At 46.6% G+C, this 20,923-nt stretch overlaps 1 long non-coding RNA gene across 2 annotated transcripts in view; it reads left to right on the top strand.

Annotated features, from left to right (window-relative positions):
• Positions 1-20,923, top strand: part of LOC106506530 (uncharacterized) — a 67,464-nt gene that overhangs the window by 42,764 nt on the left and 3,777 nt on the right. The window contains exons 3-5 of one of the 2 annotated variants that reach the window (XR_002339671.2): positions 4,397-4,458; positions 6,120-6,185; positions 15,504-15,635. This is a non-coding gene — a long non-coding RNA (uncharacterized LOC106506530). Of the gene's footprint in view, positions 1-4,396; positions 4,459-6,119; positions 6,186-7,650; positions 7,997-15,503; positions 15,636-20,923 lie in introns of those variants that run through there. The other variant, XR_014830894.1, reaches the window with a different exon arrangement.

Genomic DNA, 20,923 nt, shown 5'->3' with positions numbered 1-20,923 from the left:
GATTGAACCCGCAACCTCATGGTTCCTAGTCGGATTCGTTAACCACTGCGCCACGACAGGAACTCCTTGCTTGACTGTTTTCTTTCCCTTCTGTATGTTCTCACTTCTCTGGTTAAATTAATTCTTTGACTAAAGTTTTTCTAAAGACAAAAGGCAGGTAGGGTAACCCTAACCCTAACCTTACCCCTACAGACAAAAGGCGGAGGGGGGGGTCTATTCTGGGATGGCCTCATAGGGTCCTGCTTGGTTACAGCTCTGTGGAAACCAAGAAAAGGGCTCTAAGGGAGTTCTCATTGTGTTCAGTGGGTCAAGGACCCCATGTTGTCTCTGTGAGGATGTGGGTTTGATCCTTGGGCTTGCTCAGTGAAATAAGGATTGGTGTTGCCACGAGCTGCAGCATAGTTTGCAGATGCAGTTCGTATCCAATGTGGCTGTGGCTGTGGCGTAGGCTGGCAGCTGCAGCTCCGATTTGAATCCTGGCCTGGGAACTTCAATGTGAAACAGGTGCAGCCAGAAAGAGAAGGACAGAGAGAGGGAAGGAGGAAGGAAGAAAGAAAAAAAGGAAAGAAAGAGAGCGAAGGGGCTCTAAGATCCTCTTCAGAATCTGTCACCTGGTTGGCACTTGGCTGTCCTCTTATTTCCTTGGCTACTGTCAGATTCATCAAGCTCTCTTTCACCTTCATGTTTTATACAGGGTCAAACTGGGGAGAGGCAGCCAGCAGCCCTTGTTAGTTTCTCATCTTGCTGGAAATGAGAAGTGTTGAAAAGCAGCCACTTAATAGCCATGTGATCTCGGGCTTAGTTACTTAAGTTTGCACATATGGTCACTAGCACAGACGATTGCACCTGCTTCAGTGGGTTGTTGTGGGTTGGCCCAGCCCTGCCTGGCACATGTTATGTGTTGATAAGTATTTATTACTGGTGTTATTATGCCATGGTTTGGGTGGTCATCAGTGGGGAATGGATGCTGGGGATTGCAGTTGTGGATTTTTAAATTTTTAAAAATTTTTTTGTCTTTCTAGGGCCACACCCACGGCACATGGAGGTTCCCAGGCTAGGGGTCTAATCGGAGCTGTAGCCGCCGGCTTACGCTGGAGCCACAGCAATGCGGGATCCGCGCTGCGTCTGAAACCTCCTCTACAGCTCATGGCAATGCGGGATCTTTAACCCACTGAGCAAGGCCAGGGATTGAACCTGCAACCTCATGGTTCCTACTCGGATTCGTTTCTGCTGCACCTGGGAACTCCTGGAATTGTGGATTTGAATGTCATGTCCTGGTGGGAGGGAATAGAGTAAGGAATGAAGGAGGCTTAGGAAGTGGCCCTGGCATGTAAGGGTTAATGGGGGGAAAAAGCAAAGGAGATGGAGAGGCAGGGTACTTATCAGGAAAAGGTAGGGCCCAGAGGCCAGGCGAAGGGAGAGTCTGAAGAAACTTGGGGGTGGGTGTTCCCGTTGTGGCTCAGCAGAAACGAATTCGACTAGGAACCATGAGGTTGCAGGTTCAATCGCTGGCCTCGCTGAGTGGGTTAAGGATCCTGCATTGCTGTGAGCTATGGTATCGGTTGAGATGTGGCTCAGATCTGGTGTTGCTGTGGCTGCGGAGGCTACAGCTCTGATTTGACCCCTAGCCTGGGAACCTCCATATGCTGTGGGTGTGGCCCTAAAAAGACAAAAGCCAAAAAAAAAAAAAGAAAGAAACATGGGGGTAAGGGTCATCCTCAGCACCCTGTGCTCAGGAGAAAGCTCCTTTTTTTAAATTAATTAATTAATTTATTTATTTTAATAATTTTTTTATTTTCCCACTGTACAGCAAGGGGGTCAGGTTATCCTTACATGTATGCATTACAATTACATTTTCCCCCACCCTTTCTTCTGTTGCAACATGAGTATCTAGACAAAGTTCTCAACCTTTTTTTAAAAAAAAAAAAAAAAGTTAAATTTAATGGAGGTCACAGTTAACAAGAGATAGAGCCAAGAACCAAGATTTGACTTTAGATTTCTTTTTTTTTTAAATCACTTAGCTTCTCGTTTTAAAAATTTTTTTATTATTGTTGATTTACAGCGTTCTGTCAATTTCTACTCTACAGCAAAGTGACCCAGTTATGCATTTATATACATTCTTTTCTTCACATTATCCTTTGTCGTGTTCCGTCACAAGTGACTGGATATAGTTCCCTGTGCTGCACAGCAGGATCGCATTGCTTATCCATGCCAAATGCAAGAGTTTGCATCTACTAACGCCAAACTCTCAATCCTTCCCAGTCCCTCCCCTACCCACTTGGCAACCACAAGTCTGTTCTCCATGTCCATGAGATTTTTTTCTTTTCTGTTGATAGGTTCATCTGTGCTATATATTAGATTCCATATATATGAGTGATATCATATGGTATTTTTCTTTTTCTTACTCACTTCACTTAGTATGAGAGTCTCTAGTTCCATCCATGTTGCTGCACATGGCATAGTGTTTTTTTTTTTTTTTTTTTTTTTGCTTTTTTTAGGGCTGAACCTGCGGCATATGGAAGTTCCCAGGCTTGAGACTGAATCAGAGCTACAGCCACTGGTCTATGCCACAGCCATAGCAACACAAGATCCAAGCTGTGTCTGTGGCCTACACCACAGCTCACTGCAACACTGGATCCCTAACCCACTGAATGAGGCCAGAGATTGAACCTGCATCCTAGTTGGGTTTGTTAACCACTGAACTGTGAAGGGATTTTGTTCCTTTTTATGGCTGAGTAGTATTCCATTATGTATATGTACCACATCGTCTTAATTCACATCATCTGTTGATGGACATTTGGGTTGTTTCCATGTCTTGGCTGTTGTGAATAGTGCTGCAGTGAACATAGGGATGCTTTTTTTTTTTTTTTTTTTTTTTTTAATCTTTTTAGGGCCGTACCTGTGGGCGTATGGAAGTTCCCAGGCTAGGGGTCAAATGGGAGCTGTAGCTGCCGGCTGCAGCCACAGCCACACCAATGCAAGATCTGAGCCACATCTCCAACCTACACCACTCATGGCAACTCCAGATCCTTAACCCACTGATCAAGGCCAGGGATTGAACCTGCGTCCTCATGGATACTACTCAGGTTCATGTGCCCAGGAGTGGGATTGCTGGATCATATGGTAGTTCTATATTTCATTTGCCGAGGTACCTCCATACTGTTTTCCATAGTGGTTGTACCCATTTCCACTCCCACCAAGTGTGTAGGAGAGTTCCCTTTTCTTTACACCCTCTCCAGCATTTGTTATTTGTAGACTCACTAAAGATGGCCATTCTGACCAGTGGGAGGTGATACCTCATTATTGACTTCAGATTTCTTATTGTAAAGATCTGAGCGTGTAAATACCATATCTTATGTTTCTTTTTAAAAAAAACCTTAGGAGTTCCCGTTGTGGCGCTGTGGTGAACGAATCTGACTAGGAACCATGAGGTTGCGGGTTCGGTCCCTGGCCTTGCTCAGTGGGTTAACGATCCGGCGTTGCCGTGAGCTGTGTTGTAGGTTGCAGACGCGGCTTGGATCCCACGTTGGCCAGTGGCTACAGCTCCGATTTGACCCCTAGCCTGGGAACCTCCATATGCCGCAGAAGCAGCCCAAGAAACAGCAAAAAGACAAAAAACATTCTCTTTCCGATTCTTTTCCCACATAGATCATCACAGAATACTGGGTAGAATTCTCTGTGCTCTACAGCAAGTCCTGGTTAACCAGTCATTCCATCCCAGACCCCCGTCCATCCCTCCCACCCCTACCTGTCAATTTTGGTAACTGTTTCAAAGTCTGTGAGTCTGTTTCTGTTCTGCAAATAAGTTCATTTGTATCCTTTTTTTAGATTCCACATGTAAGTGATATCATATAATGTTAGTTTATTGGATTCTGCACCTTAAATGCTCCCTGGTGAACTTAGGTTTTAGTGGGGAGGAAGAGACAGAAGCTAGATTGCAGCCAATTGAGAAATAAATAAGTGAAGAAGTAGAGACAAATATAGACCTTTCCCCCAAAATGTTTGGCTCTGAAGAGAAGGAGAGCGACAAGGCGATAGCTGGCAAAAGTGTCAAGTCAGAAGAAGTGCAAGTGGGTTTTGCTTCTTTTTTCTTTTTTGACCATGCCCGTGGCATGCGGAAGTTCCATGGTCAGGGACTGAACCACCACACCACAGCAGTGACCCAAGCCAAAACCGTGACACTGCCAGATCCCCAACCTCCTGAGCCACCAGGGAACTCCCAATTTTTTTGTGGGGGGGTGGCGGGTTACTTCTTGAGGGCAAGAAGCCAGTGTTATCTCTTCCAGCTCTTTCTCCTCTTCCTTCCTCTTCTCTCCTCCTTCGTCCTTTCCCTCTTCCCTCCTTCTAGTTTTCATCAATACATCTAACTTCCTATCATTCTTGAAATGACTCTTAGGTGACCAGGCAGATCCAGAAGAGAGAGAGGGGGAAGCTCTTTGAGAAGAGGAGGAATAAAAGGTAACCAGGGCTTCTCTGGAGACGGCAGAGGGATGGGGTGCAGAGCCCAGGGGGGCCTTGGATGTTCCCCCAGTGTTGAAGGAGGGAGGAGAGGCGTCGGTGCAGATCTGTGCTGTTAAGTTCCCAAGGGGAATATGGGGAGGGGGAAGGAGAGTAATCAGGGTCTCTTCTGCTGTATTAAGTTTGGTTCATTAAGAGCCTCAGCAGGCTTGGAGTTCCAGTCATGGCTCAGTGGTTAACGAATCCGACTAGGAACCATGAGGTTGCGGGTTCAATCCCTGGCCTTGCTCAGTGGGTTAAGGATCTGGCGTTGCCATGAGCTGTGGTGTAGGTTGCAGACACGGCTCAGATCCCGAGTCGTTGTGGCCCTGGTGTAGACCAGCGGCTACAGCTCCGATTCGACCCCTGGCCTAGGAGCCTCCATATGCCGCGAGAGCATAGAAAATGGCAAAAAGACAAAAAAAAAGAGCCTCAGCAGGTTTACCCTGAGCATCTTCATCTTTCCCGGGGACAGATAATCTGCTCTTCTCACAGAGCTCTGCACACGTGGGGGGTGGATGGAGCTGTGTGGAGGGACTTTGTGAACGGTGAGCCGACGGGAAAGGCATTTGCTGAAAAATACAGGGTTTGGCCTGATTATCTGCTCAGATGATGCCGGGACTCAGTGACAAGCTCAGACCTAGTGATGACCCATGGAGAGACCCAGGCAGAGGAGCCATGGCCTGTACTGCCTTTCTGGAGGGTTCTGCTGTATCAGCGGACCATTATGAGGTTACCCCTGGGAGCTTAGAAATGAAGGAATCGGACTGCCTCCCACCATCCAACAGTAAAATAAACACATAGAAATACAACTGGAGGGGCAGACCTCAGGCCTGCCTGCAAAACTTCGCCATACGTGGGCCAGATGTCTTCACAGGGTGATGTGTGATGGGGTATTTGGGGCCCATATGATACTTGTGGAAATAACACCTCCCTTGCTCAGGGCCCTTAGACACTGTTTTCATCTACATGTTGTGTGAGGGGGCGGTAGAGGGGGGCGTGTGTGCATATGTGTGTGGGGGTGAATTTATCCACTATGTGCAGATGTGCAAATAAAAGAGGAAGGAAAAGAGGAAGGAGGGAGGAAGGAAGGTGGAGTGTGTACAGCATTTTGAAAATTTATTTTTAGGAGTTCCCGTTGTGGCTCAGCAGTAACAGACCTGACTAGTATCCCTGAGGATGTGGGGTTCAATCCCTGGCCTCGCTCTGTGGCTTAAGGATCTGGCGTTGCCATGAGCTGTGGTGTAGGTCACAGACATGGCTCAGATCTGGTGTTGCTGTGGCTGTGGTGCAGGCTGGCCGCTGTAGCTCTGATTCAACCCCTAGCCTGGGACCCTCCATATGCCACAGGTATGGCCCTAAAAAGCAAAAAAAAAAAAAAAAAAAAAAAAAATTATGAGTATTTTTTCTTTTTATTGAGGTATAGTTGATTGATTATACTATTTTTGTTTCAGGTGTACAATATAGTAACTCAAAAAAAATTTTTTAGCTTATACTCTAAAGTTATCATAAAATATTGGCTGAATTCTCTGTGCTGTACGGTATACCCTTGTAGCTTATTTTTTTTACAGCATAGTTTGTGTCTCTTCATCTCTTACCCCTATCTTGCTGCTCCCTGCCAGGCATCCTTGATGTTCTGATATTCTGCTTATCTTGCTTGGAAGTACCCACAGAGCTGAGGACAAAAGGTAAGAGCCCTCAATATCTAAAGGGAAGTGCTGGAGTTCCCTTGTGGCTCAATGGAAACAGATCTGATTAATATCCATGAGGAAGCAGGTTCAAGCCTTGGTTTCACTCAGTGGGTTAAGGATCTGGTGTTGCTGTGAGCTGTAGTGTAGGTTGCAGACGAGACTCAAATCTGGGGTTGTTGTGACTCTGGTGTAGGCTGGCAGCTATAGCTCCGATTCACCTCCAGCCTGGGAACCTCCATATGTCATGGGTTTGGCTTTAAAAAGACAAAAAAAATAAAAAAATAAATAAAGGGAGGTGCTAGGGAGTTCTCTGATGGCTCGGTATGTGGGGGATCTGGCATTGTCACTGCTGTGTGTGGGTTCAAGTCCTGGCTCAGGAACTTCCACATGCTGCGGGTGGGGCCAAAAAAAGGGGAGATGCTAGCTAGCTATGCAGAACATGCTAAATGAAGATCAAAAACCCAGTCCCTCTGCTACTTTGAGAGTATGAGAGGCAGGTCGGTGGTGAGGGTAGAGGGGCCAAGAGCAGGCATTTCTTTGAGCGCTGCTGTGTCTTTTTTTTTTTTTTTTTTTTGTCTTTTTGTTATTTCTTTGGGCCGCTCCAACGGCATATGGAGGTTCCCAGGCTAGGGGTCGAATCAGAGCTGTAGCTGCCAGCCTATGCCAGAGCCACAGCAACGCAGGATCTGAGCCATGTCTGCAACCTACACCACAGCTCACGGCAACGCCGGATCGTTAACCCACTGAGCAAGGGCAGGGACCGAACCCGCAACCTCATGGTTCCTAGTCGGATTCGTTCACCACTGCGCCACGACAGGAACTCCATGCTGTGTCTTTTCTCCCCCTGCTCACGTATACCTTGAGTGACATGGGGCTTCTCCACCACTGAGAGTCTGATGAATGTCTCCTGGAGATCAGGGAAAAGTCCAGTAGAGGCAAGAGGCTGGCTAGAGCCCTCCTCAGGCAGCCAGGCTGCTGTTGGGAGCGTGCCAAGCAGCTAGCAAGATAACCCAAAGCCCTGGCTCTCAGGGCACAGAACAGAGACATCAGCGACGGGGTGGCAGACGTGTGTGCACGAGGGCCCCCGTCTTGTGGGTGGACCGGAGGTTCATCCTCAGTGGGCACCGCGTTGGGAGCTGCTCGGAGATACTCACTGGTTCAGTTTCTCCTCTGAGACCTCCACCTTGGAATGGCCTCCAGATTTCCCCCTCGAATCTTCTTTTGCTCCCGGAAGTCTCTGGCCGTGACTCAGAGCAGAGGCCTTTCAGCAGCTTCTTCTCATCTTGCAACACTTGTGTAGAAATATAGGGGTGGTTCTCTGGCCAGCCTTTTGGGCTTGGTGTCCATGGACATGGCCCTTCGCAACCTCCTTTCTCCTGGGGCCTCCAGAATTCCTGGCATCCATCGCCAGTTCCCTGGCCAGAGAGATGAGGTAACAGAGCAGCCACCAAAGTTGCCCAGTGCTGGGTCCTGAGCTGTGAGGTCTGCTACAGTCAGAGCCCCTGGAGGAGCTGAAACAAGGATTAAAGATGTGGAAAAGTCTTCAGTTACTGTACTTCCCACAGAGAGTGTGGAATCTCGGAGCCACTCAGACAGAAGGCTGCTTAGTTGAGGTTTTTCCACTTGCCCTGGAGGGTCTTGCAGAGCCCCTGAGCATTAGCACATGCGGTGGACCAGGCCAGCATCTCAAATCAGGATGGGATGCACTCACATTATTAGGCCTTTTGTTCGGAAAGAGCTTGCCCTTCTATCAGCAGACCTGGGTTCTAAGCCTGGCTTTATTACTTACCAGCTTCAGGACCTTGGAGGTATGTGTCACTTTCCTTTTCAGGTCTCACTTTCTTCCTCCCTGGAGGTGATCATACATACCTATTCTAGAGGGTTGTTGTAGGAATGAACTGAGATAACACACATGAAGTGCCTTGTACCGTGTCTGGGAAAGAGCAGGGACACAACATTGCTTTCTTTCTTTCTTAGCTTTTTTTTTTTTAAGCTGAGCCCATGGCATGTGGAAGCTCCCGAGCCAGCAGTAACCAGAGCCACAGCAGTGACAAGGCCGGGTCCTTAACCTGCTGGGCCACCAGGGGACTCTTCCTTCTTAGCTTTTACCTAGACCTTTAGCCGTATCCATGGGGCAACCACTGCTTGTTGGAAAGAGGGAGGGAGGGAAGGTTTCTGTCTCATGTCCTTGTCACACTGCTCTGATGCCAGAAAGGATGGCATGCTTCTTCTCAGCCAGTCGGTCCCAATGGGAGTGCCATCCACCTGTAGAATGGGTGTGATCGACTCCACAGGGGGCACCAGCAACCAGGCGTGATGCAGGGGGAGGTCAGCGCACAGCTCGGATGAAAACCCACAACCCAAAAGAAAGACCTAGAGTTCTCTGGTGGCTTAGCAGGTGAAGGATCTGGCATTGTCACTGCTGTGGCTTGGTTCGCTGTTATGGTGTGGGTTCAAACCCTGGCCCCGGAACTTCTGCATACCACGGGCGCAACCAAGGAAAAAAAAAAAGGAAAACCTGGCTCAGGAGCCTCCTCCAGGCCCATCCCCAAACCTAGTGGCCTCCTCACCTGATCTCCCAGTTCCAGCCTCATGCCTTGAAGCCATCTTTCATGCTGCCCCAGAGGAGCTTTCTGAAACCCTAGCCTATTCATCTTCTTCAAACCCTCAGTGGATTCCCATTGTCTAGAACTGTGATTTTCAAATAATGGATTACAACCTTTAGCGGGTCATGAAATCAATGTAGTGAGTTGTAGCCAGCATTAAAAAAAAAACAAAAAAACAAAAAAAAACTGGAGGGAGTTCCTGCTATGGCATAGCAGGTTAAGGGTTCAGCATTATCTCTGGCAGCTCAGGTCTCCATGAAGTCAAGGGTTCAATCCCTGGCCTAGCTCAGTGGGTTAAGGATTCGGCATTGCTACAGCTGCGGTGTAGTTTGGAGCTGCAGCTTGGATTTGATCCGTGGCTTGGGAACTTTCATATGCCATGGGTGCAACTGCCCTAAAAGAGATTAAATAGACTAAATGTCAGCCTTAATCATGTGTATTGTTTTGCAAAGCAGTTATTTCAGTATTGTTTAGTTCAGATTGTTATAAATGTGAGCAGGTGCTCTAAGTGGGCCTTTGGGCTCCACACATTTGACATATATTTAGGATAGTTTCGGCATATATAGTTTTTAACAATGTTACATTGAGGTATAACATAAAATTCAGGGACTTAAATGTGCAGCTTGATGGATTTTTATATAAGCCTACTCTCATTTAGCCACTACCTAGATCAAGACATAAAACATATCTAGTACCCCAGACAGCTCCCTCATGTACCTTCCCTGTCAAAACTGCTCCCCTATCTCTAGTCCTGCTCTCTGCAAGATAATCACCGTGCTGATTGCTGTAATCCTCAATTAGTTCTGCCTGTTCTTGAACTAAATGGAATCAGAGTATGTACTGTTCTTGGGTTTGGCTTCTTCCGTTGAATATTATGTCTGAGAGACATGCATGAAGTTGCGTGCATCTGCAGCGTGCCCATTTTCATTATCATATTCTGTTGTAGGAATACACTGCAATTTAATTATCCAAATCCAGTCATGGGCGTTTAGGCTGTTCCCAAGTTTGGGCTATTATGAACAAAGCTCCTGTGAATATTGTTGTGCATGCCGTTTTGTGGGCATGTCCACTCATTTCTTTTGGCTGTACTATCAGGAGTCAAATTTCTGGGTCACAAGGCAGGTGTTTGACAACTATTTCAACTGCCAAAACAGTTTTCCAAAATAGTTGCATTTGAGATTCATAGGTACATATGTCTCCATCTATCTATCTATCTATATGACGTATATATGGATATTCAAATGGTCCTCGTTGCCATGTGAAATGATTTCCTTGCTTGCTTGCTTGCTTTTTAGGGCCACACCTGCAGCATATGGAAATTTCCAGGCTAGGGGTCTAATCGCCACAGCCACAGCAACACGGGATCGGAGCTGCATCTGCGACCCACACCACAGCTGGCGGCAACGCCAGATCCTTAACCCACTACTGAGAGAGGCCAGGGATCGAACCCGAAACCTCATGGTTCCTAGTCGGATTTGTTTCTGCTGCGCCGCGGCAGGAACTCCCATGACATGATTTTTATTATCATGGTTCTTAGTAAAGAAAAAACAGACCGCAATCTGCTCATTAGGGGAAAAATCCTATTGCTTAGCATGGCGTAGAAAGCGGGGCACGATCTGCTGCCTTCCATCTCTCCGTCTGGTCTCCCACCCGCTCCTCCAGTCTCTTCTCTTTACTTGCCTGAAAGATCTTTTCCCTCTTTTTTGTTTGTGGATTCTTACTTGTCCCTGATTATTCATTTCCAATGTTAGTTTTTCCAGGAAACCTTCCCAGATCACTCCTTTCTTCTGTCCCTTGTTACCCCTTTATAACCTGCTCCTACCTCTATCATGGTGCTAGTGCCTTATATTCCAACTAATAGGAGTTACCAAACTATCTCCTTACACGTGAACTCCTTGAGGGAAGAATTGTGATCCACCTTTAGAATCCATGTTGAACATTTGTTCTTTGCCCTCCCTCATCTACTACCCCTTCTTTTATTTATGAAAAAATTTTTATTTTTATTTATAAGTTTGTCTCTTCAGGGCCACACTCATAGCATGTGGAGGTTCCCAGGCTAGGGGTCGAATCAAAGCTGCAGCTGCCAGCCTACACCAGAGCCACTGCAACACGGGATCAGAGAGCCATGTCTGCGACCTACACCACAGCTCATGTCAATGTCAGATCCTTAACCCACTGAGCAAGGCTAGGGATCGAACCTGCATCCTCGTGGATGCTAGTCAGATTCTTTCTCGCTGAGACAGGATGGAAACTCCTGGACATTTCATTTAAATGGAATCACAGTACATGGCTTTTGGTATTTGTCTTCTTTCACTTAGCATAATGTTTTCAAGATTTGTCCATTGCCTGGAGTTTTTTAAATATGCATTTTTGTTTAAACTGCTGTATCTTTTTGACATTTTCAAGTTAACTCCTTCATGGAGTTTCCTACAGGGAGAGAGGAACCTTGAAGAAGGGAGGATGGGGGGTGGGGTGCAGAGCACATGGGGTACCTTGACACCTTCTGTCTGTAGGTTTCTGTTTCTGCACTCCCTTATCAAGGCTGGAAGCTCTTCTGTAGCAGTATGTCAGTTTTTCCACCTGACAATTTCTTCACCCCAACTGCAGTCCAAAGATTGACGTTTTGGAGTTCCCATTGTGGCTCAGAAGGTTAAGAACCTGACTAGTGTCCATGAGGATGTGGCTTTGTTCCCTGGCCTCACTCAGTGGGTTTAGGGTCTGGTAGTGCCCTGAGCAGCTGTGCAGTTCGGATCTGGCGTGGCTGTGGCTGTGGTGTAGGCTGGCAGCACAGCTCCAATTGGATCCCTAGCCTGGAAACTTCCATATGCTGCAGGTGTGGCCCTAAAAGCCAATAAATAAATAAATAAATAAGAAAGAAAGAAAGAAAGATTGACCTCTTCTAAGGTGCCCATGTAAATGCAACGAGGTAGTAATGTTTAGGAAGAAGTACTTATGTTTTAAAGTTGGATGTGGATTTGAATCCCACTTTATTATTTATTTATTTATTGTCTTTTGTCCTTTTAGGGCCGCATCCCAGGCATATGGAGGTTCCCAGGCTAGGAGTCTAATCGGAGCTGTTGCCACCTGCCTATGCCAGAGCCACAGCAATGCCAGATCCGAGCCAAGTCTGTGACCTACATCACAGCTCATGGCAACGCCAGATTCTTAACCCACTGAGCAAGGCCAGGGATCAAACCCACAAGCTCATGGTTCCTAGTCGGATTCGTTTCTGCTTCGCCACCATGGGAGCTCCTGAATCCCACTTTAGAGCTTGCATCTAGATCTGGGGTGTCCCAGAGGGGAGGAGACCTGCATCTACTTTGCAGCTGGAACCTGGGGAAGGGCTATATTCCTGTGCCATGTTGGAAGTAGAGTAGAAAGCACAGCTGCATCCCGTGTCTGAGTCCCCCTTGAAGGGGTCCCAAAGCCTTGTTTAGTGGGGGGAGCATGAGAATGAGTTTTCCTTCCCTCCTTTCTTCTTTCAACGCTGGATCCGAGCCCCATCTTTGGCTTAGGCCGCAGCTTGTGGCAACGCTGATCCTTAACCCACTGAGTGAGGCCAGGGATTGAACTTGCATCCTCGAAGATGCAGCATGGAGTCCTTCACCTGCTGAGCCACGATGGGAACTCCGAGAATGAGTTTTCTTTGTGTCTAATGGTAGTAAGCAAGCCTTAACCTCCCCTCAATTGATGGTCCCTTCATGGTCTACGGGCCACCGAGTGTCCCCAGACGTCCATGAGGAGCAGAGAAGTGGATAAAGAACCTGCAGACCTGGAGAAGACCTACTGGATAGATGGGGCAAAAATAGCCAGGCAGAGGTCCAGGGGTCCAGCTGAGTGTCAGGACATCTTGGCAGCTCCCAGGAATATATGAGGACAGCAAGGTCAGACACACCTTCCTGGGATATAAGAAACCTAGAATTTAAGTGCCATTCTGGAGAAAGGGAGTGGCAGAGGCTGACCTGAACAAATTTTTTTTTTTGCCTTGCAGCAGGATGGGGACTCAAAACAGAAATTCAGTTCAACAAAGGACAATGCACTTTTTTCTTTCTTTTTTTTTTTTTTTTTGTCTTTTGTCTTTTTAGGGCTGCACCTGCAGCATATGAAGATTCCCAGGCTAGGGGTTAAATTGGAGCTGTAGCCACTGGCCGACACAACAACCACAGCAACACCAGATCTGAGCCGCGTCTGCTACCTACACCGCAATGCACAGCAATGCGGGATCCTTAACCTACTGAGCGAGGCCAGGGATCAAACCTGTGTCCTCATGGATGCTAATGCTAGTTGGGTTTGTTAACCACTGAGCCACGGCAGGAGCTCCACAATGCACATTTTTAGCACTTCTTAATAGGTAAGCTGGGAATCCTCAATTTAAAAAACTCCCCCTGCCCCACTCCGCTTCGTTCCACTTTATTTCATTTTAAGCCCCTTGCATAGGCAGGGCCTCTCTCTTTAAAAACATTATCAAAGGGAGTCCCCATTGTGGCTCAGTGGTTGAGGACCCAGCTAGTATCCTTGAGGATGCAAATTCTATCCCTGGCCTTGCTCCATGGGTTAAGGATCTTACATTGCTATAAGCTGTGGCGTAGGTCGTGGGTGTGGCCCTAGAAAGAAAAAAAAAAAATCAGAGAGCCCATGATTGGGCTGATGCATTGGAGAGAACTTTCTAGCTTTAGGGGGCCAACCAGCTGCTGCAGAGGCCGTAGTTTGTCAGCTGATGTTCCTTGGGAAGGTGCTGCAGGCATGCAGCCTGAGGCTTTGCCCTGCAAAGAGCCTGGGTCCCCTGCTGTCCTCTCCTGTCCTCAAGGCTGGCTCTTGTGAAAGCTCCCCTTCAGCTGCAGGACTTGCTTCCTCATCTCTGTCCCCCTCTTTTTTCCTTCGCTTTAAAATATTTTTAAAAACGGAGGTGAAATTCACACAACATGAAATTAACCACTTGATCTGCTCTGGCGTCCTTTAGTAGATTCACACGGCTGTGCACCCTTTGCTTCTGTCTAGTTCCCAAACATTTTCATCACCCTCCAGAGGAACTTGGTTACTATTAAATAGTCGCTCTCTGTTACTCCTCCCCCGAGACCCTGGCAACCACCAGGCTGGTTTCTGTCTGTACGGAGGTATGTATCCTATACATTTTACAGCGATTGAATCATACAATATGTGACCTTTTGTGTTTGGCTGCTTTCCTTCTCCCTCTTGTACCTTCAGTCCTCTCTCTTCCCCCTGAGATCTCGGGGCCCACCCAAGCAGCCTTCCAGGCATTTCCAAACTCCATTTTTTCAGGAATTAGGCCAGAGAAAGAAAGGAAGGAAGGTCAGATGGCCTGGGGGTGGGAATTAACTCCGTTTAGGAAAAAAGAAACCCAGCAGTTTCTGATCAGGTCTCAGCAGCTGAATTTGGTTTGGAGGCCAATTATCTCAGGCCACTAGGTTTTAAGTACCAGGGCTGGGGCTTCTGAGCCACGCCATGTGGGAAACCAGCTTGCCCTGGCTTCTGACTTGAAACAGATGCTCTGTGCCTATGAAGGGGAGTTGCGTTTTGAAAAAAATGCCGCCCGATGGAGACTGTGGTGTGGCTGGCTTTTCACAAAGCTGTGTTTATAGTCAGGCTGAAAGACACAGGGGAACAGCTACAGGGTCAAGCTGCCCTTCATTCCAAGTGGCTACATCTGGCCAGGAGGAGACCAGGAGGCCAGGAGATGCTGTGGAGACGCAGCAGAGATGCACATTGTCAACTCGTGGGCCAGGTCCAGCACTTCTTTGATTAATATTCCAGCAGAGTTTTGAAACTGTAAGTGGAGGAACTTGTAGAGGGAGGAGATTGGAGGTGGTGGCTTCTAACCCTCAGTGTGTTTAAGAGCAGGCTGGTGCCGTGCTGCTGGCTCTCTGGTTTCTCTGGCTTCAGTGATTTTTCTGTGATGCGAAATGCCCATCTTCTTCTGTTCGCCAACACGGAGAAATATGGGTTGGCCTTGGAGAACATGCTTTGGACACATTAACTCTTGTAGCTGGAAAGTGGCCTCTGGACACCGACACAAATTAAGTCTTGGAGACAGAGTTTTGGGTGAAGAAGAAAGAACGGCTTTATCGCTTTGCCAGGCAATGGAGGACACAGCAGCTGATGTCTCAAAACAGTGTCTTGCCTTGAGTGGGGATAGCAAGGAGTTGTATGGGTTTAGCTCAAAAGACAAGGTTATTGATTAAAGTGTCTCCATTATTCTCCTTCCAGAGATCATTGCAGGGTCGTCAAGGCCGGCGTCAGTCGGTCTGGTGATGGTTTCTGGTTGTCTTTGGGGTTATCATCTCTTGACCTTTTCTCTGGAAGTTAGATTGTTTACAGGGAAGAGGTGTTAGGGCATGTTTCAAATGCAAAAGAAAACACGAGGTGCAATAGAACTCTACCTAGAAAGTAACCATTCGTAAAAGAAAGCATTTAAGTAAGGAAGAGAACATTTGTGAAAAGGCAGACACTGGGTGCCATATAACTCTAGCTCGAAAGTAAATATTCGTAATAAGTTCGTGGGCCAAGGGCAGGGCGTAACATCATGGAGACTGTTTTAGTTTTTAGTGGTAACAATCTTTGCTAATCATTAACTCTTGAGTCAGCTTTTCGAGATGGCAGGGAGGCCTGGGAGGCAAAGGGAAAAGCCTTTTACTTCAAAACACAAAGACTTCGGGTTTGTTACATGGTTTTCTGGGTTATCTTCCTGCAGGGTGGGCTCATTAATCTTGATCCATGAAGGTTTGTCTGCTGCAGAGTGGTCTCTGAAATCCACACAGTGCCCACGCCTCTCCTGCTGCTGACATTGTAACACACACACACACACACAACCGTATGACCTCGGGTAAGTCATTTCGCTTTTAAAACTGTACAGGAGTGGGTTGAAGCGTGTCTCTCCTGAAGTTCAGATTCACCTAGAACCCCAGAATATGACCTTATTTGGAATTGAGGTCTTTGGAGATATAATTAAGGTCAGGGTTGTGTTGACTGGAAAAAAAAAACCCACACAATTTAAGAGCAGTGAGGTTCAGTTTTATTTGGGACCTTAGTGAGGACAACAGCCTTGCAGGTAGCTCTGAGGAACTGCTCCAAAGAGGTAGGGAGGGGCTCGCATGGATACGAATTTTTTCTTTTTTTTGGCTGGGAGAAACATGTACTCAAACACGAAGAGATGAATCCCCATCACAAAGAAGGGACATCTCAAATGAATGATTTTAGTGTTTTTCTGTGTTTGGGAAGATGCACAAATCTGGGGTCATTGAAAAATTTCCCTTGGACATGCATCTTTATGATGGAGAGGCCCATGTATCCAAAGCACCGGATGCATCTTGTTTTCCTCCGTCCGGACTTCCCCCAAGGGCGCACTGTTGGTGGGCAGCTGCTGTGGGTTGCCAATTAATCCTTGCAGAGCTAGAACGCGGCGGGGAGGGGGCAACATTCTTTGTTTTACAGTTGAAAGGAGATCCTCCTGAATTAGAATGGGCCCTAAATCAAGGAGTGTGTCCTTAAAGAAGGACAAACAGATGCACAGAGAGAAAGGTCAAGTGAAGATGAGGTGGGAGAGGTCGGAAGGATGCATCTACCAGCCGAGAAATACCAAGGATTCCTGGCGGATACCAGCAGCTGGGAGTGAGGAGGGGGTGGGGAGTTCTCTCTCCGTCTCCAGGAGGAATCAATTTTGCTGACATGGTGATTTTCTTTTTTTTTTTTTTTTTCTTCTGTCCTTTTTTAGGGCTGCACTTGCAGCATATGGAGGTTCCCAGGCTAGGGGTCTTATCAGAGCTGTAGCTGCCAGCCTACACCACAGCTCACGGCAACGCCGGATCCTTAATCCACTGAGCGAGGCCAGGGATCGAACCTGCAACCTCATGGTTCCTTGTTGGGTTTGTTTCCGCTGTGCCACAACGGGAACTCCATGACATGGTGATTTTCTGCTTCTGCCTCCTGAAGTAGCTGGAAGAGAAGAGAGTTCTGTTGTTTTAAGCCAGTCGATGGTACTTTGTTGGAGTAACCAGGAAACTAATACACATTAGATCCTGTTCTGGAATGAATCCATATCTTCGTGGAATGTAGGGTTTTAACAGACTGTACTCACATAACGTATTTCTCCTGGGAAGTTCTTGCCAAGTGTGATATTGTATGATAACTGTATATACATGGGCTTCCTCCCTGTTTCTGGCACAGAGCTCCTAAAAACTGAGGAATTTCCTGCGATGTGTCATAAAGATGTATTTTGTTGTGCTAACGAGGTGACTTTTGGAAAGCACCTAGGGATGGGGGCTGGTTGCCTGTGGAGCTGATCTAGATTAAAGGGTTTTAATCTGGTCCCACCCCGGACCTGGGGAGGGAAGAGGAGGCTGGAGATGGAGTTCAGTCACCACTGGCCAATGACTTTATCAGTCACATTTCTGCAAGGAAACCACAAAAGACTGGGTTCAGAGAGCTTCCCAGTTGCTGAGCGCCAGGAGGGCACAGAGGACCCCCGCCCGCTGCCCGCCCCATACCTTGCCCTATGCTTCTCTTCCTTTTGGCTGTTCTTTTGTTAGATATTTTCATAACAAACAAATTAAATTGTAGGGCTGAGTTAAAGGGTAGAACACAGCTGGTGTTAGAATTGGCTTGGTGGTACGTGGAGAATTCACCACCCCACTCCTTCTCCATTGGAAATTGGGTTAATGCAGGACCATTTAACCAGTTAATTTTTCTGAGCTGCAAGTCGATTTTATCAACTCCTGCCACCTCCCCACCCCACCCCATTTTTGGGGCAGATGCTCAGAGAGATGATGTGTTTACCCAAGTGTCCTAGCAAGTCAGTGGCAGCCCTAGGACTCCAGTTCACGTGCTTTCTCTCTAGTGCAAGAGTGGGGAGAGGCTATTGCTGATAACATTGCAGTGGTCAGCTGAAAAGTTCTGAGTCCAAGAGAATGTGTATACTGGGAGGTGACCCTCACAGGCATGGGCTGAAGGCTGTTTGGGGAAGGGCCAGCCTCACCAGCTACACCTGCGTGAGCTTGCCTGTGGCCTGCCCATGAGACTCAGCCTCATCTTCCAAGGACTCGGCACCTCCCTCCATCTTTACAGTACCTGTGACAGTCCCACCTACTACCCATGGAAGAGAGAGAGATTATTGCTCTTTGAGGCCAAGGGTGGGGTAGCAACGCTGGATCCTTAACCCACTGAGCAAGGCCAGGGATCGAACCTGTGTCCTCCTGGTTACTAGTCAGATTCGTTTCTGCTGAGCCACAACAGGAACTCCCTAAAATTGTAGTTTTTAAAACCAAATAAAAGTAGCATCTTCAGCCCAGTGAAGAAAATTTAGACTTTGAAGAATGTTAATAAAAACTTGGTGTTTGGAGTTCCCGTCGTGGCTCAGTGATTAACGAATCCGACTAGGAACCATGAGGTTGCGGGTTCCATCCCTGGCCTTGCTCAGTGGGTTAACAATCCGGCGTTGCCGTGAGCTGTGGTGTAGGTTGCAGACGCAGCTCAGATCCCGAGTTGCTGTTGGTGTAGGCTGGCAGCTACAGCTCTGATTCTACCCCTAGCCTGGGAATCTCTATATGCCACAGAAGTGGCCCTAGAAATGGCAAAAAAGTACAAAAAACCCCCAAAAAACTTGGTGTTATTTTTTAGTTGCCAAGTGTTGACACTTGCATTTATCACCTATATTTGCTTGGTATTCTTGAGTCCAGAAAGCGATTTTTTGGGAGCTCCCTGGTGGCTCAGTGGGTTAAGGATTTGGCATTATCTCAGTTGTGGTTCTGGTTACTGCTGTGATGTGGGTTCAATCCTCGGCCTGAAACTTCTACATTCCACGGGTGTAGCCCCCGCCCCCAAAAAACCCCCAAACCAAACGAAGTGATTTTTAGCCTTAGATCAATTTTTGTCATATTTTAAAAATGAGTCATAATTGATGTATAAGTTTCAGGTGTACAACATAATGATTTGATATTTGTATATATTGTGAAGTGATCACAAGTTGATATCTAATCACTGCACGTCGTTACACATTTTTTCTTATGATGGCTACTTTTAAGATTTATTAGTGACATTCACATACACAATATAGTATTATTAATTTCAACTTCAAATATGCGAAATAGTCCTACAGTCCCCATTCTGTGCATTGCATCTTTAAGACTTCATTATTTTATAAGTGGAAGTTTGTACTTTTTGACCATCTTTACTTATTTTGCCTGCTCCACTCCCTCCTCTGGCCGTCACCAAGCTGTTCTCTGTATCTGTGAGTTTAGTGGGGATTTTTCTAAGATTCCGCATGTAAGTGATCATTTAGTATTTGTCTTTCTCTGTCTGACTCATTTAGTGTAAATACCTCCAAAGCTATGCACGTTGTCAAAAAGAGGAAGATTTCTTTCTTATGGCTAAGGAATATACCACATTTTCTTTATCCATTCATCCGTAAATGGACACCTAGGTTGCATCCATGTCTTGGCTGTTGCATCCATGTTCACTTGGCTGCAGTGAACATGAGGGTGTAAGTATCTCTTTGATGTCACATTTTTGTTTCTTTCTGATAAGTATCCAGAAGTAGAATTGCTGGATCATATAGTAGATTCGTGTTTTTTTTAATTAATTAATTTTTTTTTTGTCTTTTTGCTATTTCTTGGGCTGCTCCTGCGGCACATGGAGGTTCCCAGGCTAGGGGTCGAATCGGAGCTGTGGCCGCCAGCCTACGCCAGAGCCAAAGCAACGCAGGATCCGAGGCGCGTCTGCGACCTACACCACAGCTCACGGCAACGCCGGATTGTTAACCCACTGAGCAAGGCCAGGGATCGAACCCGCAACCTCATGGCTCCTAGTCGGATTCGTTAACCACTGCGCCATGAGGGGAACTCCTGATTCGTTTTTTTTTTTATTTGTTTTTTTGTTGTTGTTTTAGGACCTCACTCGTGGCATATGGAGATTCGTAGGCGAGGGGTCGAATCAATTGGAGCTGTAGCCGCCGGTGTATGCCACAGCCACAGCGATGCGGGATCCGAGCCATGTCTGCAACCTATTCCACAGCTCATGGCAACACCAGATCCTTATCCCACTGAGCAAGGCCAGGGATCAAACCCGTGTGCTCATGGATGCTAGTTGGGTTCATTAATTGCTGAGCCACGATGGGAACTCCTTTTTTTTTTCATTTTTAATGACATTTTTTTTTCTCATTATACAGGGAATACTTGTTCATGGAAGACAACTAGCAATACATAAAAGCAAAGGAGAAAAATAATAATCACAATCCCCCAGGGATAACGACTGTTATGCATCTTAATGCATTTCCTCCCAGTGTCTACATTTAAAAAAAAAATTTGAAGTGTAATTGACCTACGGCATTGTTCTGGGCGCAAAACATAGTGCTTCAGTATTTCTGTACATTGCAAAATGACTGTCGCACACACACCACCATGACTGTCAGGATGTGTCTAGTTGCTGTCACTATACAAAGCTATTACAATTATATAATTGACCTCATTCTCCATGCTGTATATTTCATCCTTAAATAGTTTTTACTTTTAATTTTGGGGAGAACCTTCATACTGTTTGCTATCGAGGCCGCACCAATGTATGTTCCCACTAACAGCGTACGAGGATCCCCTTCCCTCCACATCCTAGCCGACACTTATTTCTTGTGCTTTTATAATAGCCGTTCTAACAGTTGTCAGATGATAGCTCTTTAGGTTTTGATTTGCATTTCCCTGATGATGAGTGATGCTGAGCAGCTTCTCATGTACTGTTGGCCACGGGTATGTCTTCTTGGGGAAAATGTTCAGCTCATCTGTCCATTTAAGTGTTGGTTTCTTTTTTGTTTTTTTTTTCTGCTATTGAGTTATATGAGATCTTTGTATGTTTTGGATATTAACCCCCTTATGAGATACATGATTTGCAAATATTTTCTCCTTTTGAGTAGATTGCCTTTTCATTTTGTTGCTTTCCTTTGCTGTGCAATGGTTTTTTATTTTTATTTATTTTATTATTAATTTTTTTGCAATTTTTTTTAGTTTTGTTTTTTCTAGGGCCACAGCCATGGCATATGAAGGTTCCCAGGCTAGTGGTCGAATTGGAGCTGTAGCCGCTGGCCTACGCCAGAGCCACAGCAATGCGGGATCCGAGCTGCATCTGCGACCT

Source organism: Sus scrofa, chromosome 16 (assembly GCF_054392235.1).
Source record: "Sus scrofa isolate SSC_HxYL_T2T_F1_AM1 chromosome 16, Sscrofa_HxYL_maternal_Yorkshire_Landrace_v2.0, whole genome shotgun sequence".
Lineage (NCBI taxonomy): Eukaryota > Metazoa > Chordata > Mammalia > Artiodactyla > Suidae > Sus > Sus scrofa.
The sequence above is the reverse complement of the archived record's forward strand: the minus strand, read 5'-3'. Positions and strand labels throughout refer to the sequence as shown.